Source organism: Mercenaria mercenaria, chromosome 12, assembly GCF_021730395.1.
Source record: "Mercenaria mercenaria strain notata chromosome 12, MADL_Memer_1, whole genome shotgun sequence".
In the NCBI taxonomy this organism is placed as follows: domain Eukaryota; kingdom Metazoa; phylum Mollusca; class Bivalvia; order Venerida; family Veneridae; genus Mercenaria; species Mercenaria mercenaria.
This window is the reverse complement of record NC_069372.1, coordinates 13,768,444-13,776,425: the sequence shown is the minus strand read 5'-3', so window position 1 is coordinate 13,776,425 and position 7,982 is coordinate 13,768,444.

Genomic DNA, 7,982 nt, shown 5'->3' with positions numbered 1-7,982 from the left:
TATTATTCAATAATTACATTGGTTCTGATCATTTGTTTGAACATAATCTTATAGTTGTGTGTTCTCAGGTTTGTTTTTTGGTTGTTTTTATAGACGTTATTCTGCTATATTCCCAGTGCCAAAAAGTATGTAATTTTCCCAAAATGAGTGCAAAAATTCCCAATCTACAGTCTGAAAAAAATTTCCTCAAAATTGCACAAACTTTGACCAATTTATGGACAGTTTTGTAACGGAAGTATGTTAAAGAGGATGCACAATGTGAAACAAGTCTATGAGAAAGTGCTTGAACACATCCTTACTATATCCTGTGGGACTAAATATTTCCCAATTTGGAACATTTACGCATCAAAATTCCCAATTTTGGGGGTAAAGGATATGTTCCCAAATTAGCTAGAAAAAACCCTGGTTCTAAGGCAGTGTATACTGAATGTGATTAAAAAAACCAATTCTGCAGGATCGCCGATAGTTAACATCATCTATCAAAAATGTTTTTTAATTTATAACAAACTACAAAAAATCATTAACTGTGTTTAACCAATTTTACATGCATTATGCCCCATTTTACTGATATTTTAATTTAATTTTGATGCATTTTCACTATATCTCAGTTATTACTTGTCAGTCAGGGGTGTAACTGTTTTAAGTTATGTAACCTATTTCAGTTACTTTTTCAAATATTTTATAACCTGTATTAGTTATAAAATATAGATAACCCAGGTAAGTTATTCAGAAAAAGCCTTTTTGCTGTTCTCACAAAGTGACCTTTAAAGTGTAATTAGTAGCAAACTGTAGTTAATCAAATTCTCTTTTAGTCTAATCATGACCTGATGAGCATAATGGGATGTTAAGAGTTTTATAGCTTAAAAACCATTTGCGTAAGACTTTATCAGCCTTGCATAAAAAAATTTACTGCACAGCTGGAAAGATAAAAGTCCAAGGATTCAGGAAATGATTGCATTAGTCACATTCAAAATGAGGAATTGACACAGGAGGGCTTTGTAATATCTTATGATAACTGAAACAAGTTATGAAAGTAAACGCAGTAACTCAAATGGGTTATAAAATGTGATAACTTGAAACAGTTACACCCCTGACTGCTTGTAGGACATGGAAATTGGTTAAGTTTTCAGACAAGTCAAGGTTTTGTCAAAGCTATTCGGCATGTGGCTTTGAAACTTTTAACAATTGTTTATCATCATGATTCCATTCAGTAGGCAAGAGTACATAACTCTGTCAACTATTTTGGCTAAATTATGGCCCTATATGGACTTTGAAATCAGTTAAGTTTTTGTACCAATCTGTTTGTAATATTGCTTTGAAACTTTGACCACCATAGTCTACTTACCTAGGACAAGGACTTAACCTCAGTTATGGCCTTGTATGGACTTAGAAATTAATAAGGTTTCACACACCATTCAATAGTTTGTCCATTAAATGTTTGAGATATGGCTTTGAAACTTTGAACACTTGCTTACCAACATGGTCACACATTGCCATATAGTGCCCGACTTATCCAAATCCACAAAAGTTAATGCAAGTACATTGTTTGTCTTATCTGTTTGTTTTCTTTTTTGTCTGAAAATCTCTGGTAATATATTGACCTTATACTTCTATAAATGCTCTGAATAGTTCTGCATGTTGTCATCAGACAGCTCTTGTTTACTTTCACAGTGAAAAATGGTTTGGTGTACGTCATGTGGCGTGGAATTGAGGGTTGGTCAGAAGTACTGTGCAGAATGTGGCACGAAAGTGTTATCAGGTTTGTTTGTTTTTTGTAGCTTTCTTTGTACATGTAACAAATGAAAAATGGTCATTGGAGGTTAAACAGACTAGGTTTTCAGGGATAATGCAAGATACAGAAACATCCCATTTCCAGATGTTCGTGTTCTCTTATGTTCCAAAATGTATAGCATCCATGTATGGAACCTTGGTTGTATTTCACTTCTGAAAGACTGTTAGTTCAGGTAGTCAGTCCCAGGAGTCGAACCCACAACCTGGAGATTACAAGTCTTGTGCTCTAACTATTGAGCTAACTGAGCTTACAGGTGTTTTTTTTTTTTCTAATTCTATAAATAGGTGCATTTTTCCAAATACATGAGATACATGTATGAATATCTTCTACTCTTGCTGTAAAGTGGAATAGTCACAGATATTATTATAGCTGAAGAGAGAGAGTAATATCTTTGATTAAACTTTTGGAAAAATTGGAAAGGCTGCTGTTAATGAGAATTATTATAGAAACAATATGGAGAGGGATATATATTGCTGCCTCAGTGCAAAACTAGGCTAAGTCCATTTCTCCAAAATCTTTCAAGATAACTAAATAACTTAATATTTTTCCTTATTGATGATTAAAAATATTTTTTAGCAGGTGAGTTTTTGTGATCACTCTATGTCCGGCGTCTGTATGTCGACATTTAACTTTTGTATGCAATAGAGGCTGTCATAAAACTTTACAGGAATGTTGGTCAGCATGTGTAGTTGTGCACATGGGGTTTAGCGTCCGGATTCATTTAGTCTTGTAGGAGTTATGGCCCCTGACCTAGGAAAAAATTGTCATTTTAATGTTTTGTCGCGCGTAGCTCCGAAAATATTCTACCTACAGTAAAGCATATATGTTTATATGTACATTACTTATGGTTATGTTTTGCTTTTTGTTTAATTAGCAACATACTGTTTTCCCAAAGTTGATCTGTGTCCTTTTTCATGTAGTGGGGGCATCTGTGTCCCATGGATACATTTCTAGTGTATGTTATTTTGCCTTATTTGCTGCTCTTTAGCAAGTCTTTTATCTGACTGCAATAAGACTGCCCCAGCGCAACATGCAAAAACCATATGAAATATAGTCTAAAATAGTGCATGAATAAATTTGAAAACAGTATAATGCTTTACAAGACTAGTAATTAGTGTACATAGTTAAATTTCCATTGAGAAGGAAAAGTCATATTTGCCACATACATGTACACATCCCTGAAACATAACATATTTTATTTCAGATTGTTTTCAATATTGGAGTATGAAGTTTTCAAAATTATTTAAAATCTTCAAAGAAGACAGTACAGATAACAACTATGCTTGTATAGAAGATGTGCACAGTGTTTTATCACAAAGAGAAAAGCTAATTAAATATGATCTAAAACGGTCATTACAACATTTTCAAGGAGGTGCAAAAATAATAGAAGGAAATTAAGGAATGTGCAACCGCAAAATCGCTTCTTAAATATTTGTTCCACCATTCCGGTACCTCTGCAACATGCAACTCGTTTCTAACATAGAAAAAGAGTTGTTGTACAAGGAGGAAAGGAAAATATGTGTACAGTCATCTTTGGAGTTATACAAAACTATTGCAAAGACACAAATAGAAAGACCACAGAGTTTGTTTCACAAGTTTGAAATTACGGACACTATAATTGATCTGACTCTTAAAGATACATTTTTGTGCACTGGATTTTTCGTAAATTGTTCAATTGTCTATTATAAACATATGCTCTACAGACAATATTCTATCCTTCATTAATTTTATCAAGTATTATTATATGTTTTATTATATGACGTTTAATAGTAGATAGTAAATATTTAATTTAAATCTTTTTTTCTTTTTTTCATTTTCCTGATTCATTTTAAAATCTTAAAGCAATTACTGCCCAATATTTTTTATTTCAAGTTACAAATGTTTATTAATTCCCAGAGTAATCCACAGGCAACATCTGGCCTAACATCATAAATAACAAACCGTGAAGGAACTAGGGGTCAAGTCCTGATAAAATGAGATATCATGCGGAGGTGCTAACAGGCTGTACCGTTACCTTCTCCAGCAGAATTTTGGGAAAATCTGTCATAAAAGCAGAGACTGAATACAATACAATACAAATTTTATTTAAAGTTGGTGCATATATACAAACTGGAAAACATTACCTATGATAATGTATATATAGCTATTTATCGACACTTATATCACTTACTTAACAGCAATTTTATGACAAGTAATCATAACATTTAATATCAATTACCTTATACACTGGTAATCAGGGCCATAGGGACAATCTCAGCACTGGGGCGGCAGCGGGGTATGGGTTCTGGAGGAGGTATCCGTCTCGCATCAACGGGGTCCGGGTTGGCCCCAGGAAAATTTTCATAATGTTAGAGTAAATGGTGCAATTTGGTGACTTCTTGGACTGAACATATTTTATTTTCGAGCTTTCATTAATGTGTTTAAACACTGTAATGGCAGTACGATGTTATATACGGGCAATGTCACAAGGCTTGCCAAGGTAGAACCGGTAATATCAGATTAATATCAATATAGTGGATCGAGCACAAGACCCTGACTTTGAGGTGTTATCCAATCCTTAGGGCATTTTAGTCATTAAATATGACATTATAAAGGCATTTTCCTTTTTATGTCACGTGAGAAGCTACCTTTTTCGAGACACAACATTAATTGCAAGTGTCTAGACTATAATCTGTTTGGCAGTAACGTAAGCTACCATTAATTAATGTATTGCCTGTATTCAAAGTCTGGCGGGGTTGGGGGAGGGGTTGGGGGCGTTAATATACAGTGACGTTTGTGGTTGCGATTTATCGATATTGTACAATACCCTGTCACCAAGGTGATCTAGCAAGGTGTCACTGTCAGCGACATGACAAGATTCTGTGTATATATCAGTCGCCGATGCACTTCATGATAAATTGACAATTGGCAAGGGAAGATCACTGAATATGTTCTCAATTATATTTTCTAGCCTTTTCAAAAATTTACCTATTAGGCATTTCGCCGCTCCTCGAAATATTGGGGGCGGGGGTGGCACTTGCCGCCCCAGCTCCTATGCCCTACTGACTGTGGTAATAGAGTAGTTGGGAATTTATACATAACAGTTCATGTGTATTGATTACTGGGCCTCTAGCATAGCACTGTCAGATTATTTTCTGAAACTGAAACTAAAAGTGCACCTTTTCAAGGATTTTGATTTCAATTGTAAATGACAACAGAACAGTTTTTCCTACTGCGGTAATACAACATCTTCTTTACCTGTGTATTCTAAATTTGCACGTGTAATTAATCCCTGATTCACGCAAAATCTCTGAAGGAACAGTTAAATAGTGAACAGCAGTGAGCGTCTGTAAACGTATGCACCGCAAGGACACCTAAATATTCCCGTGTAATTAGTCCCTTCAAATAGTCCCCGTAGTATCGTGAAATCTCCCGACGTATCGTTTATGGTGTTACTTCAGTATAGAAAAAAAGGACGAAGTAGGAGTTGTGATTTACTCCTAAGCTGTACTACTACTCCGAACAAGTAGTACAGTTGTTCTTCGTCTTTTTTACAATCGGTATCGGTAGAGAAGAACACGATATAGTCTTATAGAAAAAATGAATAGTACTCCGGGGGTGAACTACGGCTTTCCTAAATTTTTAATTTAACAACCGACGGAGAAGAATAGTTCGGAGTATCGAGAAAAAACGAGGGAATTGTATAACATGCGGCTGGTTATTCTTCGTTTCCTTACAAAAACTGACAGAGAACATGCTTCGTCGAAAAATCATGGGGAGATGTACAGTACCCGTGTTGGTTGTTCTTCGTCCTTTTTTACAATCGGCGGAGAAGAACACGATTATAGTCTGGATACTCCTTCTCCGGCAATGAATAAGGGAAGTAGAAGAACAGCCATATATGGTTATATAGAAAAAAATGAATAGTACTCCGGGGGTGAACTACGGCTTTCCATACACTTCACAACAAGCTATACGTTATTTATATCGCCTGGTACTACTGTGCCACGTCCTACACATTATTTGTCCCGCCGTACGACGTTTTATACGCTATTTCTATCGCCGTACTACGCTCATCTACACACTAATTGTGCCACCGTACTACACCCTATACACTATAATATCTGAACAGCCATACTACGCCCGACATGCTATTTGTCCCGCTGTAATACGTTCGTCTACACGCACGTTGTGCAAGTGTACTATGTCCTATACGCTATTTGTGTCGCCGTACCATGCCCTTCACACTGTTTGTACAACTGGAATACGCTCCTCTACATGTTATTTGTGCCGCCGCACTACGCCCTACACGCTGTTTGTAGTGCCGTTCCACTCGCTCTACTACGCCCAATACGCTATTTAAACATCTACACATTTAATACCGCGGTACCAAACCCTGTATGCTATTTGTATCACTGTACTACTTGTACCGATGTACCATGCCCTATATTATAATTGTATCGCTTTACTTTGCCCTATGCGCTATCTATAACGTCGTACTATGGCTTAAGGTATTAGAGCACTAATAGTAATGTTTACAAAATGGCCTTTGCTTGGTATATTCTGAAAGGTAACCGTATTTGGCACTATTTTGCAATTTTTAAACAACTTTTACCGTGCCGTTTTTTATAAATTTTGTATAACTTATAGTATCTCCTCAAGCTCAAGTAGAGACAAATTTCAAAGTGATAGCCACTATCCAAAACGTTTGCAGAGAACTCATTTTACCATTAATTTTAATGAAAGAAACATCAAACTATTGGTAAACAATTATAAAACACAAAATAAAAATGTCAATATCATTTTTTCTATGGTGCCTCAAGTAAACGGATTTAATGAGACAGAATTCATACTTCAACATTGAAAAAATAAGGTCGGATGCTGTGTTTCTGTTTTGAATTCTGCTTACTCCATTTAAAAATAACCTTAGGGCAGACGTAAAACCTACCTAAATTTCTTCCACAATATATAATCTAAGAGTGAAAGCAAAATAGAGAACTTTCACCGCGTGTAACTCAATATTTTTAAAGATGTGTAACTCTACCCCTTCTGTTTAATTAGTAAATTCACTTTGAACACCAAGAAATCGCTTATAAGATTCATCTTTTTCCATTTTTGTACAAGAAATCAATAATAACTCTCGAAAGAAGTAAAAACTTACTAGAAAAAAAGGAAAATAAGGAGAAAAAAATTTGGTCCCAGTAGGGCTTGAACCTACACCCCCCTAAGAATTGCAGTAAAAGTAGGATTATGGTAGGAATTGAATACTCTTCAAAAAGGAGGTTCTTTATTAGTGATCTAATACCTTAAACGTTATTCTAGCATAAAACTGCTGTTCTTGTCACTTTTCGGGGGTGTTTTAACAGGAGAGAAAACGTGTGTTAACAGAGAGATTCTCGCGCTCACGTGCTGTTATAACACCTTTTTATACATGCACGTTCCGTGGCAACGCGTAAACGCATTACGGCCCCAAAACGGATAATTCAAAATGAAATTACGTCAACGGGACAAAACAACGTAGACTTTACCGCGCATTTCATGGAAATTCAATGACGTTGAGGGACAATATATTCATTTACCTGTTTTTTACGCGTTTTATGCTAGAATAGCGTTAGCGTATGTTCTTTTCGTGTTATAACATCTTCAGAATCCCTCGGGAATCGTTGGTACCCTCGCCCTAACGAGCTCGGGTACCAACCAATCCCTCGGGATTCTGCAGATATTATAACACGAAAAAACATGCGTTATCCCTACATTTGTACTGTACTACTCCCCTTACGTAGGCCACTTGTGCGTTGAATTCTTGATGTGAAGGCGTACGGAAGGTCGGTGGTTCTATCCAGGTGCCGCCCGTTATGAAATAAAGCATTGAGGGGCAGCTAGGGTCTTCCTCCGCCACCAAAGCCGGAAAGTCGCCATATGACCTATAATTGTGTCGGTGCGACGTTAAACCAACAAAAACAAACAAACTCCCTATACGTTATTATTACATTTACATTTACATTTACATTTACAGTTTTGATGGGAGTTTAAGGTTTAGGCAAAGCCTCTTGTGTCCTATGTCTCTTAGTTACATTCCAGTGGTGGTCTAATCTCTTTTTGAATGTTTCAACTGTCTGAGCACTTACAACCCTTTCCGGCAATCCATTCCATGCATTTACTATTCTGATGGAGAAAAAAAATTTTCGAAGAAGGAGTCCTTTCTTAAGAG